General features: G+C 38.1%; 2 non-coding genes across 2 annotated transcripts; one reads left to right on the plus strand and one right to left on the minus strand.

Annotated features, from left to right (window-relative positions):
- The first annotated feature begins 9,721 nt into the window (after window positions 1-9,721).
- On the plus strand, window positions 9,722-9,829 carry LOC112739126 (small nucleolar RNA R71). Its single transcript, XR_003170066.1, has one exon. It is a non-coding gene; the product is annotated as a small nucleolar RNA R71 (small nucleolar RNA).
- An 8,273-nt stretch (window positions 9,830-18,102) lies between these two features.
- Window positions 18,103-18,210, minus strand: LOC112738585 (small nucleolar RNA R71). Its single transcript, XR_003169538.1, has one exon. It is a non-coding gene; the product is annotated as a small nucleolar RNA R71 (small nucleolar RNA).
- Window positions 18,211-19,010: the final 800 nt, after the last annotated feature.

The raw sequence follows: 19,010 nt of genomic DNA on the forward strand, positions 1-19,010 counted from the left end.
CGCTTACGCGTGACCTGCGCGATCTGCAGAAATAATAGAAAATGCTGGGGGCGATTTCAGGCCGCGTTTTGACCCAGTTTTTGGCCTAGAAACACAGAATAAAGCCAGAGAACATGCAGAGACTCAAGAGAGAGACTCACATATTCTCATTAGGATAGTTTTTAGGTTTTTAGATCTGAATCTAGAGAGAGAATTACTCTTCCTCTAGTTTTTCTTTACATTCATAGTTTATTAGTTATTACTTTTGCTTTGGATATTGAAGAGTCATCACCTCCGTTGAAGATACTATTCTAGTTTGTTCCCTTACTCTTTTATTTAATTATTCCATATTCTTAATTATTGTTTAAAGTGGTAATTGGATTATTTTCATGGATTATTAATGGAAAGGATTACTTTTACTTTTAATTAAATTGAATCTCTATTTTATTTAAATTATCATGTCTCTTTTCTATTTCAAACTCCCAATAACAATGATGGTATCCATGTCAATAGAGTAGATCCCCTACTTGACATGGGGGTTGATTAAGAGGAGACACTTGAGTTGGAATGCTCAAGTAAATTAGTTAAATTGGAAGTTGTTGGCTAATTCTGTATTTACTAACGCTAGACCTTCCTAAGGGAGAGGACTAGGATTTACGAATAAGAGTTAGCTCAATCACTTGACTTTCCTTTATTTAGTAAGGGTTAACTAAGTGAAAATAACAACCTCTTTATACTACACTTGAGAAAATTCCAACAAGGATAGAACTTCCAATTAATCATTCCCCCAGTCAAGGCTTTCTTTTATTTTAAATAATATAAATTTCTTTTAATTTTCATTGCACTTAATTATAATTATTTATTTTCTGTCATTCAACTCTCAAAATTCTTGAAAAAATCCTGATTAATAACTTAGCACCCTTTCTAGCAACTCGTTGGGAGACGACCTGGGACTCATACTCCCAGTAATTTTATTCTAAACTTTTTGTGACAACCTTTCTAAATTGATGAGGTAGATTTTTGCTGGTTAAGAGCTATACTCGCAATGCTGTTCTATTATATTATAATCTCTTAATTGGTCTAACTTCTGCCACGCATCAATTTTTGGCGCCGTTGCCAAGGAGTTGCAATTGTGTGCTAAATTATTAATTGGTGTATATATTTTATTTTAATTGCGTATTTTATTTTATTTTATTACCATGAGCTATATGTTTCTTTCATTGAATGACGTGTTCACTGCCTGATCCGATTTTAGCTGCGTTTGATCCTGAAATTGAAAGAACTCTTTCACGTATTAGGCGAGCTCGGCGCAGGTTAGCCTCTGAGGGTGGTGAAGTGATTGTTATCAATTCACCAGTCTCATCTGAAGGCGAATCTGAACCACCATCTGAGAATGAAACAAGCTCCTTTACTACTGATCCAGTTGATTCACGTGCAGATAACATGGCAGCACTTAGGAGGATTACTCTCCAGAAAGCTGGAGCTCCAAATTTTACACTACAGCCGTATCAAGTGCATCATCCAACTCTGGCTGTAGATTTTGAACTAAAGACTGCATTAATCAACTTGATGCCCAAGTTTCATGACTTACCTGCTCAGGAGCATATCAAGCACCTAAGGGATTTCCAGACAGCCTGTTCCACTGTAAGGCATCATGGTGCGAATGAAACTTCTATTCTGTTAACCGCCTTCCCATTTTCTCTTGAGGGAAAGGCGAGGGAGTGGTACTACTCCCAACCTGACACAACTGTTACCAACTGGGATACGCTCAGAAGAGAATTCTTGGAAAAATACTTTCCAGCTGAAGTTACAGAGAGATTGAGAAAAGAGATCTCCTGTATTGTTCAAGGAGAATCAGAGACTCTTTATGAGTACTAGGAGAACTTTAAGAACTTTCTAGACGCATGCCCCCATCACATGATTGACAGGTTAGTGTTGATCAGCTACTTCACTCAGGGCATGAAGCCTCGGGATAAAACTACACTAGATGGTGCTAGTAATGGTTCTCTTAAGAAGTACAAGACCGCAGATGAAGCATGGCAACTGATCAGCGACTTAGCTGAGTCTACTAGGAATCACAAGCACAGGAGCAACCACTCAAAAGATGTTGTAGAAGTTTCCTCTAGCACTGAGACTTCTACTCTTACACAGAGTATATGTGAAATGACCAACCTACTGAAGCAAATGCAGTTGAACCAACAACAACAAGCTCAGCCTTCCCCACCACAACAAAGCCAACAGTTAGTTCCCCAAAGAGTATGCGGAATCTGTGCTGATTATAGTTATTATACTGATGAATGCCCACAGTTCCAACAAGAAGATAACATTGTGGCAACTACTCATAACTTCTATGACCGCCCGAATCAAGGATACAATCAACAAGGCAGCAACTACAACCAAGGTGGGAACTACAACCAAGGATGGCAGGACAACTCCAACCAAGGTTTGAGAGATAATTCTAACCATGGCTAGAGGCACAACTATAACAGAGGAGGCAGAGACAACAATGGAAACCAGAGGTAGAATAACAACAACAGACAGCAGAATCAGAATCAGCCCTACAGAGCACCTCACTTGAGATAGTCACAAGGATCCCAGCACAACCAACAACAGATCCCATAAATCACTTATCCTACTTCCTCATCAAATGACGAGATGCTTCGTTCTCTTGCACAAGGACAACAAGACATGCAGACTACACTAAACTCTACTCTAAATGGTCTGAATGCCACTTTACAAGCTCTCACTGCCTGGATAGATTCATTACCTGCTTCCACCAACCAACCGTTAGGCTCCAGTGAAATTCCTTCTCAACCCTTACCTAACCCCAAGGGTGGCATCAATGCCATCACTTTGAGGTATGGAACCACACTGCCAGAGAGGAATAAGGAGGAGCCAAGCACACCAAAACACGCCCCAACTGAGGATATGGTAGAAGTAGAAGATGCTGAAGAGGAAGAGGAAGTACAAGACAAGGTTGAAGAAGAACTAGCTCAGCAAAGGAATGGAGCACCAAAGGATGCAGAAGCTACAAGTGGCACCATTCCTATCCTATTTCCACACCTTGCAAGGATATCCAGAAAGCAGATGAAACTTGATCCCAAAATGGTAGAAATTTTCAAAAAGGTTGAGGTAACTGTTCCCCTTTTTTATGTCATTCAGCAGCTACCTAAATATGCAAAGTTTTCTGAAAGATCTATGCATACATAAAGATAAAATTAATGAATTAGAAACTATTCCTTTAGGTAGTTCTATATCTGCTTTAATGGGAGGTATACCTGAAAAATGTAGTGATTCAGGTCCATGTATGGTGAAAAATGTGTGTTAGTATAGTGCCATTGTCTATATGATACTTTAAGGCTCCCTCCCTTAAAAAGGTCGGCAGCTCGTTTTGTGTTAGCAGATAAAAGTATTATTAGAGTAGTTGGAATTATTGAAGATGTATTGGTGAGCATTAAGGGGCTCACATTTCCCATTGACTTCTATATCTTGGAAATGCCCCCTAATGACTCAGGAAGACCATCATCAATCCTGCTTGGAAGACCATTCCTAAAAACTTCGAAGTTCAAGCTGGATGCATTCTCAGGAACTTACTCATTTGAGATAGATGGCAGAACAGTGAATTTCAGTTTAAATGAAGCTATGAAGCACCCTCCAAAAGATCATTCTATCTTCCAGTGCAACATCATTGATGAAACTGTAGCTGAAGTTCACCAAGAAGAAGTAGAAGAGAGACACATGGAGCAAGGTCCAAGTGTGGGGACACCCTCTGAACACAATGAGGACACTTTGCCATTATCATTAGCTCAAGATGATCCAGAGCCTAGCCATGAGCAGAAATTAGAATTGAAACCCCTTCCTCCATACCTCAAGTATGCTTACCTTGAGGATAATCAGAAGTTCCCAGTTATCATTGCAAGGGAACTCACTTCCCAATAAGAGGAGCATCTATTTAGTGTGCTGAGAAAATATAAGAAGGCAATTGGGTGGAGCTTGGCAGATATAGTAGGCATTCGCCCTCAAGTTTGTGAGCACAGGATATTCTTAGAAGAAGGAGCAAAGCCTGTCTGTCAACCCCAAAGAAGATTGAATCCCACCATCTTAAAAGTTGTCAAGAAGGAAATGACAAGGCTACTTGAAGCAGATATTATCTACCCCATCTCAGATAGTGAATAGGTCAGTCCAGTACAAGTAGTGTCCAAGAAGTCTAGAGTCACAACAATAAAAAAATGAGCATGGAGAGCTCCTGACAACTAGAGTACAGAATTCATGGAGAGTTTGCATTGACTATAGGTGTCTCAACCAAGCTACTCGCAAGGATCACTACCCCTTGCCATTCATTGATCAGATACTTGATCGCCTATCAGGCAAATTCCATTATTGCTTTTTAGATGGTTATACAGGCTATTTTCAAATTCATATAGCTCCTGAAGATCAGAAGAAGACTACTTTTACATGTCCCTTTGGAACGTATGCATATAAGAGAATGCCTTTTGGCTTATGTAATGCACCGGCTACTTTCCAAAGATGCATGATGAGTATCTTTTCAGATCTTATTGAGAACTGTATGGAAGTATTTATGGATGATTTTAGCGTATATGGTGATTCCTTTAGCCTTTGCTTGGATAGTTTAGCTAGAGTATTAGACAGGTGTGTTAGTTCAAACCTTGTATTGAATTTTGAAAAATGTCACTTTATGGTGAAACAAGGGATTGTTCTCAGACATGTTGTTTCTAATACTGGTATTTCTATAGATCCAGCAAAGGTGGATGTCATTTCTAGTTTACCTTACCCCTCTTCCGTGAGGGAAGTCCGTTCGTTCCTTGGCCATGCAGGTTTTTACAGGAGACTCATTAAGGACTTCAGTAAGGTAGCATTACCTTTATCCAGACTGTTGCAGAAAGATATTGAGTTCGAGTTCAGTGAGGATTGTATGCAAGCATTTGATAAGCTGAAGATCGCCCTGACTCAAGCTCTAATCGTGAGAGGACCAGACTGGAGCCAGCCATTTGAGATTATGTGTGATGCCTCCAACCATGCAGTAGGAGCGGCGCTGGCTCAGCGCGAAGGTAAGGATCCTTTCGTAATTGCTTATGCGTCTAAGAACTTAGATGCTGCTCAGTCTAATTACACTACTACTGAAAAAGAGCTTCTAGCTATTGTTTTTACTCTGGATAAATTTTGAGCCTATTTACTTGGTACTAAGGTGGTAGTGTACTCAGACCAAGCAGCTCTAAACTATTTATTAGCTAAAAAAGAGTCTAAACCAAGGCTAATACGCTGGATACTGTTGCTACAAGAATTTGATTTAGAAATTAAGGATAGGAGTGGTAACCAGAATTTAGTGGCAGACCACCTGAGTCGCCTTGAGCACATTAAGGATGACTCCGCTCCTATCAATGATGCTCTTCCATTTGATAGCTTGCATGCAGTATCTGAAGTAGTTCCTTGGTTTGCACCTGTAGCTAATTATCTAGTTAGCCACACTTTCCCTCCAAATTTTACTAAGCATCAGAGAGACAAGCTGAAAAGTGAGTCCAAATATTATATATAGGATGACCCATACTTACGGAAGTGTGGTGCTGACCAGGTAATTAGAAGGTGTGTACCCCAATCAGAATTCCAGTCCATTTTAGAGGCCTGTCACTCTTCTGAGAGTGGAGGACATTTTGGCCCTCAAAGAACATCTAGAAAAATCTTAGACTGTGGATTCTGGTGGCCTACTCTTTTTAAAGATGTTGCTGAATTTTGTAAATCTTATTCCCCATGCCAAAGGTTTGGTAATATATCCAAGAAGGATGAGATGTCTCAACAGATTATGCTTTTCTGTGAAATTTTTTATGTTTGGGGCATTGACTTCATGGGTCCATTTCCAAACTCTAATGGTTATCTTTATATACTGTTAGCTGTAGATTATGTTTCTAAATCAGTGGAAGCAATTCCTACCCGTACTGATGATGCTAACACTGTTGTTTCCTTTGTTAGAAACCATATTATCTGTCGCTTTGGATCACCACGAGCAATCGTGAGTGATCAAGGCACTCACTTTTGTAACAGAAGACTAATAGGATTACTGAAGAAGTATGGGATTGTTCACAAAGTAGCAACAGCTTATCATCCCCAGACTAATGGACAAGCAGAAGTATCTAATAGAGAAATAAAGCGTATTCTAGAGAAGATAGTAAAGCCTCATAGGAAGGACTGGAGTGCCAGGCTACAAGATGTACTCTGGGCATATAGAACAGCGTACAAGACACCCATTGGGATGAGCCCCTTCCGCTTAGTGTACGAAAAGACTTGCCACCTTCCAGTAGAGGTGGAACACAAGGCTTCCTGGGCTGTGAGGGAGTGCAACATGAATTTTGAGGAAGCTGGTGCTGAAAGAAAGCTGCAACTGGCAGAATTAGAGAACCTTTGCCAAGAAGCATATGACAACTCCAGGTGATACAAAGAGAAGATAAAGGCTGTCCATGACAAACACATAAAAAGGAGAGAATTTAGACCAGGGGAGTTAGTTCTTCTCTATAACTCCAGACTGAGGCTTATGCCAGGCAAACTAAGATCAAGATGGGAAGGTCCCTACAGAGTAGAAAAGGCAAAGCCATACGGAGTTTTTCACCTGCGTCATCCATCTAGCTCTAAATTCATCAAGGTCAATGAACATTGCCTAAAGCTTTATCATGGAGAGAAGATTAAGGATCACAAAGAGCTAAAGGTTTTCCTCATGGAAGACCCACCAACAGAAGCAGAATGAGCCCGAAGACCGTCCAACTTAATGACGTAAAAGCAAAGTGCTAGGTGGGCGACAACCCACCATGGTATGATCGTTCCGTTTCAGTCTTAGTTTTGTTTCATTTTATTTTACTTTATTTTCTTAAGTGACTCTTCTCATAATCTCTACATATAGTCTGCATTTGCATTTGCATTATGCATATATAAAAAAAAATGCACGCGATGCGCAAGCGTCGCTGACGCGTCCGCGTCATATGTGCTTTCGAAACAAAGAAGAAAAGAAGCATAGAGTCACGCGGGAGAGTGGCTGGAGGCATGCCTTAGGCACAAACAAGCCCACGCAAATGCATCCCTGACGCATCTGCGTCATTTGAAAAATCAGCCTCTCACGCGTGCGCTTCGCCCATGCGCACGCGTGACCCTGCGAAATCGACGTAAAGAGGTGTATGGCAGAGAGTTATGATGGAGTGGGGCTAGAATGATACTGGAAGCACCAGCCCTATCACGTGAACGCGTACCCCACGTGTCCGCGTCATTTTTCAAAAAGAGGCCATTCACGCGTGCGCGTCACCCACGCGCACGCGTCACCCTAAATTTTGGCATTATGCGAACGAAACAGAGTTGTGCATACGTGAGGCTGCTCTCGCGCCAATGGCACAGTTCATTTCACGCGGACGCGTGACCCACGCATCCGCGTCACTTGAACATAGCGCTAATCACACGAACGCATGCTCCACGCGTCCGCGTCGCCTGCGCTGCACAGACTATCCAGATCAGCGCCAGATATCTTATCTTTTCTTCACCAATCCTAATCTTTTCTTTTCCTTCTTATTTCTTTCTTCTTCCTTCTTTCTTCTTTATTCCTTCTTACTTTTTATTTTTTTCTCCCCTCTTTTTCACATCCATTCTCAAGGTTCTTTTCTTTTCTTCTTCCCCATTTTATTTTTCCATTATTATTATTACTTTTCTTTATGTTTTCTTCTTCTTTTTCTTTCAACTTTCATTATCTATGTTTCCTTTTGCTTTCTTTTTCTTTTTACATTATTTTAATTGGTGTTAGAAATTTAACTGGGTGATTGTTTTCTTCTATATTTTTGCTTGTAAGGAATTATTTGACAATTATCAATAATTATTTTTGGGTTGTTTGCATGTTTAAATTTAATACTTTCCATAACATATTTACCATGCATGCTGAGTGTTTATGAAAAAGCCCGTATGGAATTGTGCATATTTAAATATTCTACTCTTCTACTCTAATGCTTGTTTTTCACAAAACCCTTTTTTATATATTATTGATTGAATATAATTGTCAATACAAACAGGTTGTTAATTTGAAACACTTGATAATCAAATTGGGCATTTAATGCTTGATCTATGCTACTCATGCCTTTGCCATCATGCCAATAAACATCTTGCATTTACTTGCCATAACATGCACTTGCTATATTTCCATTGATGAACTTCTCACATGTAGTCGCGATCATGTGTTAACGACATCCTTCTTTACCGTGCATTGATTATCACTTGTACCATCCTCTTCCTTGCTCTAACCCTTAGATTTAAAAGTTACTTTCTTTTTCCTTTTCAGGATGGCCACCAAGAAAGGTAAAGAGAAAGCTACTCCCAAACCACCGGCGAGGAAAGGAACAAAAAGAGCACTAACCGCGGAACCTTCTTCAACAGCAGTAAAGCCCTCAACAAAGAGAATCAAGAGGATCATCAAGGTCGATGAAAAAGAAAAAGCCTTTCCAGCAAAAGACACTGCGCGGTTCACTAACCGCTACTGTGAGTAGATGTTCTCCATCCTGGCTAAAAGGAACTATAACAATGAGTACCTACTCATCCTCCCGACCCATATTGTTGAATTTGTTGAGCCCCGCACTGAGCAATGACAATGGGAATTCCTACGGAGATAGCCATGGCAGGTTAACCTTTCATGGGTAGTTGAATTCTACTCCAATTTTCACATGCCAACCATGCAGTCTGTCTATGTCCGTCAGAAGCAAGTTCCCATAACTAAAGAAGCCATTCAGCGAGCTTTAGATCTTCCCCCTGCTCCAAAAGGATTGGACGCATTTCAAAAAGCATCTTTCAAGCACCAGACATACCAACTTGACTGGGACGCCGTTCTCAGAGTTAATAGCACAACCTGGCAGCAAATGGATCTATGGATAACATTGATCCCGACCTAAGGGAATATTGGCTTCAGCACTCACCTTGGAAGCTCAAGTATGGGCACAAATCATGTCCCATTACGTCTTTCCGAGCACTCACGAGTCCTCCTTCACTGCAGACATGGCTGTTTTACTCTGGTGTATCCTTACAGACCAGCCTCTCAATTTACCAAGACACATTCGGAATGTTATGGGACACGTATAGATTACGGGCAACCTACCTTTTCTCGCCTTAGTTTCAGATCTAGTCTCAGCAGTCGGAGTCTCCTACAGAGCTGGGGACACTGGTGCACGAAATGGTGATCTCTGATAATGGCTCCAAAAACTTGGTGCTCTAATCTCAATTCATAATTTGTCACAACTTCGATACAACAAACCAGCAAGTGCACTGGGTCGTCCAAGTAATAAACCTTACATGAGTAAGGGTCGATCCCACAGAGATTGTTGGTATGAAGCAAGCTATGGTCACCTTGTAAATCTCAGTCAGGCGGATATAAAATAGTTATGGAGTTTTCGAAATTAAATAATAAAAGAAGGATAGAAATACTTATGTAAATCATTGGTGAGAATTTCAGATAAGCGCATAGAGATGCTTTCGTTCCTCTGAACCTCTGCTTTCAATGGCCTTGCACTCCCTTCTTCATAGGCGTCCCATTACTCACAGGATTCCTCTCAGAAGTGTACATGAACTGGTTATTAGCAACCATGTCAATGAGTTCTTGAGCTTCTGCAGGCGTTTTCTTTAGGTGAATGGATCCACCTGCAGAAGTGTCCAATGACGTCTTTGCTAATTCAGACAGACCATCATAGAATATATCCAGGATGGTCCATTCTGAAAGCATGTCAGAAAGACACTTTTTGGTCAGTTCCTTGTATCTCTCCCAAGCTTCATAGAAGGATTCACCTTCCTTCTGTCTGATGGTCTGAACATCCACTCTAAGCTTGCTCAGCTTTTGAGGAGGAAAGAACTTGGCTAAGAAAGCCGTGACCAGCTTATCCCAAGAGTTCAGGCTGTCTTTGGGTTGAGAGTCCAACCACACTCTGGCTCTGTCTCTTACAGCAAAAGGGAAAAGCATGAGCTTGTAGACTTTAGGATCTACTCCATTAGTCTTAACAGTATCACAGATCTGCAAAAATTCAGTTAAGAACTGAAAGAGATCTTCAGATGGAAGTCCATGAAACTTGCAGTTCTGCTGCATCAGAGAAACTAGCTGAGGTTTCAGCTCAAAATTGTTTGCTCCAACGGTAGGGATGGAGATGCTTCTTCCATGTAAATTGGAATTAGGTGCAGTAATGTCACCAAGCATTCTCCTTGCATTATTGTTGTTGGGTTCGGCTGCCATCTCCTTTATTTGTTCGAAATTTTCAATAAGGTTGTCTCTAGATTGTTGTAATTTAGCTTCTCTTAGTTTCTTCTTCAGAGTCCTTTCAGGTTCTGGATCAGCTTCAACAAGAATGCCTTTTTCTTTGTTCCTGCTCATAAGAAAGAGAAGAGAACAAGAAAAGAAGAGGAATCCTCTATGTCACAGTAAAGAGGTTCCTTATTGTTAGTAGAAGAAGAAAAGGAATAGGGGTGAAGAAGAATGAAGAATCCAAACACAAGGGTAAGGATATAAGCAGTGATGTGAGATGAGGAGATGTTAGTAGATGAATAAATAAATAGAAGGAGATGAGAGAGAGGGAGAATTTTCGAAAATAATTTTTGAAAAAGAGTTAGTGATTTTCGAAAATAGTTTTTGAAAAAGGTTAGTAATTTTCGAAAATTAAAATAAAAAATGAAAATAATTAGTTAATTAAAAAGAAATTTTGAAAAAGGTGGAAGATATTTTCGAAAATTAGAGAGAGAGTTAGTTAGGTGGTTTTGAAAAAGATAAGAAACAAACAAAAAGTTGGTTAGTTAGTTGAAACAAATTTGAAAATCAATTTTGAAAAGATAAGAAGATAAGAAGTTAGAAAAGATATTTTGAAATCAAATTTTTGAAAAAGATATGATAAGAAGATATTTTTGAAAAGATATGATTGAAGTTAGTTTTGAAAAAGATTTGATTTTTTTTTTCTTTTTAAAATCACAATTAATGACTTGATTCACAAGAAATCACAAAATATGATTCTAGAACTTAAAGTTTGAATCTTTCTTAACAAGCAAGTAACAAACTTGAAATTTTTGAATCAAAACATTAATTGATGATGTTATTTTCGAAAATTGTGATAAAAATAAGAAAAAGATTTTTGAAAAATATTTTTGAAAATTTCGAAAATAACTAAGAAAAATGAAAAAAATTTGATTTTTGAAAAAATATTTTGAAAAAGATAAGATTTTTAAATTGAAAATTTGATTTGACTCATAAAAACAACTGGATTTTAAAAATTTTTGAAAAAGTCAAATCTAATTTTCAAAATTTTAAGAGAGAAAAAGGGAAAGATATATTTTTTTTATTTTTGAATTTTTAATGATGAGAGAGAAAAACAATGAAAATGATGCAATGCATGGAATTTTTAGATCAAAACAATGAATGCATGCAAGAATGCTATGAATGTCAAGATGAACACCAAGAACACTTTGAATGTCAAGATGAACATCAAGAACTTATTTTTGAAAAATTTTTTGATGCAAAGAAAACATGCAAGACACCAATCTTAGAAATCTTTCATGTTTAGACTCTAACAAACGAAAAATGCATATGAAAAATAAGAAAAGATGCAAAACCAGAAAATATGAAGATCAAACAAGAAGACTTACCAAGAACAACTTGAAGATCATGAAGAACACTATGAATGCATGAATTTTCGAAAAATGCAAGATGAACATGAAATTGACACCAAACTTAAAAATTGACTCAAGACTCAAACAAGAAACACAAAATATTTTTGATTTTTATGATTTTATGATTTTTTTTGTATTTTCTTTTAATTTTTTCGAAAATTATTTTGAAAAAGAAAAATAAGGATTCCAAAATTTTTAATATGAATTCCAGGAATCTTATGCTCTTTAGACTAAAGCTCCAATCAAAGGGGTCAGGCAAGGCTTAATAGCCAGCCAAGCTTTAGTATGTAACTCAGACATGACACGCCTGACATTCCCTATCCAGAAGAATTAGACATGGCTTTACAGCCAGCCAGGCTTCAACATGCTTCATGAAACACTAGAATTCATTCTTAAAAATTCTGAAGAAAAATATATTTTTGTAAACATTTTTATTTTAAAATTTTTTTTTTCGAAAACAAAGAAGAAATTTTTTTGAAAAATTTTTGAAAATAAAACAAAAAGAAAGTTACCTAATCTGAGCAACAAGATGAACCGTCAGTTGTCCAAACTCGAACAATCCCCGGCAATGGCGCCAAAAACTTTGTGCACGAAATTGTGATCTCTGGTAATGGCTCCAAAAACTTGGTGCTCTAATCTCAATTCATAATTTGTCACAACGTCGATACAACTAACCAGCAAGTGCACTGGGTCGTCCAAGTAATAAACCTTACGTGAGTAAGGGTCGATCCCACGGAGATTGTTGGTATGAAGCAAGCTATGGTCACCTTGTAAATCTCAGTCAGGCGGATATAAAATAGTTATGGAGTTTTCGAAATTAAATAATAAAAGAAGGATAGAAATACTTATGTAAATCATTGGTGAGAATTTCAGATAAGCGCATAGAGATGCTTTCGTTCCTCTGAACCTCTCCTTTCCTACTGCCTTCATCCAATCAATCCTACTCCTTTCCATGGCTGGCTTTATGTAAGGGCATCACCGTTGTTAATGGCTACATCCCATCCTCTTGTGAAAATGGTCCAAATGCTCTGTCACAGCACGGCTAATCATCTGAGGTTCTCGATCATACTGGAATAGGATTCACCCTCCTTTTGCGTCTGTCACTACGCCCAACACTCGTGAGTTTGAAGCTCGTCACAGTCATTCAATCCCTAAATCCTACTCGGAATACCACAGAAAAGGTTTAGACTTTCCGGATTCTCATGAATGCCGCCATCAATCTAGCTTACACCACGAAGATTCTGATTAAGAGATCTAAGAGATACACATTCAATCTAAGGTAGAACGAAAGTGGTTGTCAGGCACGCGTTCATAGGGAATAATGATGATTGTCACGTTCATCACATTCAGGTTGAAGTGCGAATGAATATCTTAGAAGCGGAATAAGTTGAATTGAATAGAAAACAGTAGTACTTTGCATTAATCTTTGAGGAACAGCAGAGCTCCACACCTTAATCTATGGAGTGTAGAAACTCTACCGTTGAAAATACATAAGTGATAATGGAGTTCATTGGTCTCGGCCCCAGAAGGGAACCGGAGTAACCAAGACTGCGAATACAATGATAAAAAGTTCTATTTATAATAAACTAGTCACTAGGGTTTACAGAAGTAAGTAATTGATGCATAAATCCACTTCCGGGGCCCACTTGGTGTGTGCTTGGGCTGAGCTTTAGATTTCCACGTGCAGAGGCTTTTTCTGGAGTTGAACGTCAGGTTTTAACGTATTTCTGGCGTTCAGCTCTGGTTTGTGACGTGTTTCTGGCGTTTAACTCCAGACAGCAGCGTAGAACTGGCATTCAACGCCCATTTGTGTCATCTAAACTCGGCCAAAGTATGGACTATTATATATTTATAGAAAGCCCTGGATGTCTAATTTCCAACGCAATTGGAAGCGTGCCATTTTGAGTTCTGTAGCTCCAGAAAATCCACTTTGAGTGCAGGGAGGTCAGAATCCAACAGCATCAGCAGTCCTTCTTCAACCTCTGAATCTGATTTTTGCTCAAGTCCCTCAATTTCAGCCAGAAAATACTTGAAATCATAGAAAAACACACAAACTCATAGTAAAGTCCAGAAATGTGAATTTAACATAAAAACTAATGAAAACATCCCAAAAAGTAACTAGATTCTACTAAAAACATACTAAAAACAATGCCAAAAAGCGTATAAATTATCCGCTCATCAGACACCAAGGCCATGCTTCCACGGGATGATCTATATGTCCCTAACGGGAAGTATATCAGACCTCCAGCAGCCACTATCAACCGAAGCACAGAACCAGCGGAAGATATCCCTTCTCCTACCACATCACAAGCACCTTCAACAAACCAATTGCTACATCAGATACTTGAGAATATGGACCGGCTTGACCGGCAAGGAAAGCAAAGAGAGCGCCGTAACAAGCACAGATTTACATACATCAAGGAGCTACTTGTTGGTAACTGATGAGCGGATAATTTATACGCTTTTTGGCATTATTTTTAGTATGTTTTTAGTAGGATCTAGTTACTTTTAGGGATATTTTCATTAGTTTTTATGTTAAATTCACATTTCTGGACTTCACTATGAGTTTGTGTGTTTTTCTGTGATTTCAGGTATTTTCTGGCTGAAATTGAGGGACTTGAGCAAAAATCAGATTCAGAGGTTGAAGAAGGACTGCTGATGCTGTTGGATTCTGACTTCCCTGCACTCAAAGTGGATTTTCTGGAGCTACAGAACTCAAAATGGCGCGCTTCCAATTGCGTTGGAAAGTAGACATCCAGGGCTTTCTCGCAATGTATAATAGTCCATACTTTGGCCGAGTTTAGATGGCGTAAAAGGGCATTGAACGCCAGTTCTATGCTGCTATCTGGAGTTAAACGCCAGAAACACATCACAAACCAGAGTTGAACGCCAGAAATACGTTACAACCTAGTGTTCAACTCCAGAAAGAGCCTCTGCACGTGTAACATTCAAGCTCAGCCCAAGCACACACCAAGTGGGCCCCGGAAGTGGATTTATGCATCAATTACTTACTTCTGTAAACCCTAGTAACTAGTTTAGTATAGATAGGACTTTTTACTATTGTATTAGACATCTTTGGATTATCTTCTGATCTATTGATCACGTTTTGGGGGCTGGCCTCTCGGCCATGCTTGGACCTTTCACTTATGTATTTTCAACGGTAGAGTTTCTACACCCCATAGATTAAGGTGTGGAGCTCTGCTGTTCCTCAAAGATTAATGCAAAGTACTACTGTTTTTCTATTCAATTCAACTTATTCTGCTTCTAAGATATTCATTCGCACTTTAACCTGAATGTGATGAATGTGACAATCATCATCATTCCCTATGAATGCGTGCCTGACAACCACTTCCGTTCTACCTTAGATTGAATGAGTATCTCTTGGATCTCTTAATCAGAATCTTCGTGGTATAAGCTAGATTGATGGCGGCATTCATGAGAGTCCGGAAAGTCTAAACCTTGTCTGTGGTATTCCGAGTAGGACTCTGGGATTGAATGACTGTGACGAACTTCAAACTCGCGAGTGTTGGGCGTAGTGACAGACGCAAAAGGAGGGTGAATCCTATTCCAGTATGATCGAGAACCTCAGATGATTAGCCGTGCTGTGACAGAGCACTTGGACCATTTTCACAAGAGGATGGGATGCAACCATTGACAAGGGTGATGCCTCCAGACGATTAGCCATGCAGTGACAGTGCATCAGTCCATTTTCCAAAGAGGATTAAAAGTAGCCATTGACAACGGTGATGTCCTTACATAAAGCCAGCCATGGGAAGGAGTAAGATTGATTGGATGAAGACAGCAAGAAAGCAGAGGTTCAGAGGAACGAATGCATCTCTATACGCTTATCTGAAATTCTAACCAATGAATTACATAAGTATCTCTATCCTTATTTTCTATTTATTATTAATATTCGAAAACTCCAAAACCTTTTGATATCCGCCTGACTGAGATTTACAAGGTGACCATAGCTTGCTTCATACCAACAATCTCCGTGGGATCGACCTTTGCTCACGTAAGGTTTATTACTTGGATGACCCAGTGCACTTGCTGGTTAGTTGTATCGAAGTTGTGAATGAAAAACGATTTATTAAGACGTGCGTACAGAGTTTCTGGCGCCGTTGCCTGAGATCACAATTTCGTGCACCAAGTTTTTGGCGCCGTTGCCAGGGATTGTTTGAGTTTGGACAATTGACGGTTCATCTTGTTGCTCAGATTAGGTAATTTTCTTTTTGTTTTATTTTCAAAAATATTTGAAAAAAAAATTCTTTCAAAAATTTCTCCTTTGTTTTCAAAAAAATTTTAAAATAAAAATGTTTTCAAAAATATATTTCTTCAGAATTTTTAAGAATGAATTCTAGTGTTTCATGAAGCATGTTGAAGCCTGGCTGGCTGTAAAGCCATGCCTAATTCTTCTGGATAGGGAATGTCAGGCGTGTCATGTCTAAGTTACATACTAAAGCTTGGCTGGCTACTAAGCCATGCCTGACCCTTTGATTGGAGCTTTAGACTAAAGAGCATAAGATTCCTGGAATTCATATTAAAAATTTTGGAATCCTTATTTTTCTTTTTCAAAATGATTTTCGAAAAAAATTACAAGAAAATACAAAAAAATCATAAAATCATAAAAATCAAAAATATTTTGTGTTTCTTGTTTGAGTCTTGAGTCAAGTTGAAAGTTTGGTGTCAATTGCATATTCATGCATTTTTCGAAAAATTCATATATTCATGGTGTTCTTCATGATCTTCAAGTTGTTCTTGGTAAGTCTTCTTGTTTGATCTTGATTTTTTCTTGTTTTGCATCTTTTCTTGTTTTACATGTGCATTTTTGCATCCATAGAGTCTAAACATGAAATATTTCTAAGTTTGGTGTCTTGCATGTTTTCTTTGCATATAAAAATTTTCAAAAATATGTTCTTGGTGTTCATCTTGACATTCAAAGTGTTCTTGGTGTTCATCTTGACATTCATAGCATTCTTGTATGCATTCATTGTTTTGATCTAAAAATTTCATGCAATGCATCATTTTCATTTTCTTCTCTCTCCTCATTAAAAATTCAAAAAATAAAAAAATATATCTTTCCCTTTTTCTCTCTTAAAATTTCGAAAATTAGATTTGACTTTTTCAAAAATTTTTAAAATCCAGTTGTTTTTATGAGTCAAATCAAATTTTCAATTTAAAAATTTTATCTTTTTCAAAATCTTTTTCAAAAATCAAATCTTTTTCATTTTTCTTAGTTATTTTTGAAAATTTTAAAAATAATTTTCAAAAATCTTTTTCTTAATTTTATATCATAATTTTCGAAAATAACATCATCAATTAATGTTTTGATTCAAAAATTTCAAGTTTGTTACTTGCTTGTTAAGAAAGATTCAAACTTTAAGTTCTAGAATCATATCTTGTGATTTCTTGTGAATCAAGTCATTAATTGTGATTTTAAAAATCAAATCTTTTTCAAAAACTAATTTCAATCATATCTTTTCAAAAATATCTTCTTATCTTATCTTTTTCAGAAATTTGATTTCAAAATATCTTTTCTAACTTCCTAACTTCTTATCTTTTCAAAATTTGTTTCAACTAACTAACTAACTTTTGTTTGTTTCTTATCTTTTTCAAAACTACCTAACTAACTCTCTCTCTCCAATTTTCGAAAATCCCTTCCCTCTTTTTCAAAATTTCTTTTTAATTAACTAATTATTCTAATTTTTTATTTTAATTTTCGAAAATTACTAACCTTTTTCAAAAACTATTTTCGAAAATCACTAACCCTTTTTCAAAAATAATTTTCGAAAATCCTTCTCCCTCATCTCCTTCTAATTATTTATTCATCTACTAACACTTTTCTTCATCTCACATCACTGCTCCTATCCGTACCCTTGTGTTTGGATTCTTCATTCTTCTTCACCCCTATTCCTTTTCTTCTTCTACTAACAATAAGGAACCTCTTTACTGTGACATAGAGGATTCCTCTTCGTTTCTTGTTCTCTTCTCTTTCTTATGAGCAGGAACAAGGAAAAAGGCATTCTTGTTGAAGCTGATCCAGAACTTGAAAGGACTCTGAAGAGGAAACTAAGAGAAGCTAAATTACAACAATCCAGAGACAACCTTATTGAAAATTTCGAACAAGTAAAGGAGATGCAGCCGAACCCAACAACAATAATGCAAGGAGAATGCTTGGTGACTTCACTGCACCAAACTCCAATTTACATGGAAGAAGTATATCCATTCCTGCCATTGGAGCAAACAACTTTGAGCTGAAACCTCAATTAGTTTCTCTGATGCAGCAGAACTGCAAGTTTCATGGATTTCCATCTGAAGATCATTTTCAGTTCTTAACTGAATTCTTTCAGAGCTAGAGTGTGGTTGGACTCTCAACCCAAGGATAGCCTGAACTCTTGGGATAAGCTGGTCACAACTTTCTTAGCCAAGTTCTTTCCTCCTCAAAAGCTGAGCAAGCTTAGAGTGGATGTTCAAACCTTCAGACAGAAAGAAGGTGAATCCCTCTATGAAGCTTGGGAGAGATACAAGCAACTGACCAAAAAGTGTCCTTCTAACATGCTTTCAGAATGGACCATCCTGGATATATTCTATGATGGTTTATCTGAGCTATCAAAGATGTCATTGGATACTTCTGCAGGTGGATCCATTCACCTAAAGAAAACGCCTGCAGAAGCTCAAGAACTCATTGATATGGTTGCTAATAACCAGTTCATGTACACTTCTGAGAGGAATCCTGTGAGTAATGGGACGCCTCAGAAGAAGGGAGTTCCTGAAATTGATACTCTGAATGCCATATTGGCTCAAAATAAAATATTGACTCATCCAGTCAATATGATTTCTCAGAGTCTGAATGGAATGCAAGCTGCATCCAACAGTACTCAAGAGGCATCTTCTGAAGAAGAAGCTTATGATCCTGAAAACCCTGCAATAGCAGAGGTGAATTATATGGGTGAACCTTATGGAAACACCTATAATCCATCATGGAGAAATCATCCAAATTTCTCATGGAAGGATCAAAAGCCTCAACAAGGCTTTAATAATGGTGGAAGAAACAGGTTTAACAACAGTAAACCTTTTCCATCATCCACTCAGCAACAGACAGAGAACTCTGAACAAAATACTTCTAATTTAGCAAACTTAGTCTCTGATCTATCTAAGGCCACTGTGAGTTTCATGAATGAAACAAGGTCTTCCATTAGAAATTTGGAAGCACAAGTGGGCCAGCTGAGTAAAAGGATCACTGAAATCCCTCCTAGTACTCTCCCAAGTAATACAGAAGAAAACCCAAAAGGAGAGTGCAAGGCCATTGAATTGATCACCATGGCCGAACCTGTAAGGGGAGGAGAGGACGTGAATCCCAG

This window comes from Arachis hypogaea, chromosome 13, assembly GCF_003086295.3.
Source record: "Arachis hypogaea cultivar Tifrunner chromosome 13, arahy.Tifrunner.gnm2.J5K5, whole genome shotgun sequence".
Taxonomy (NCBI): Eukaryota; Viridiplantae; Streptophyta; class Magnoliopsida; order Fabales; family Fabaceae; genus Arachis; species Arachis hypogaea.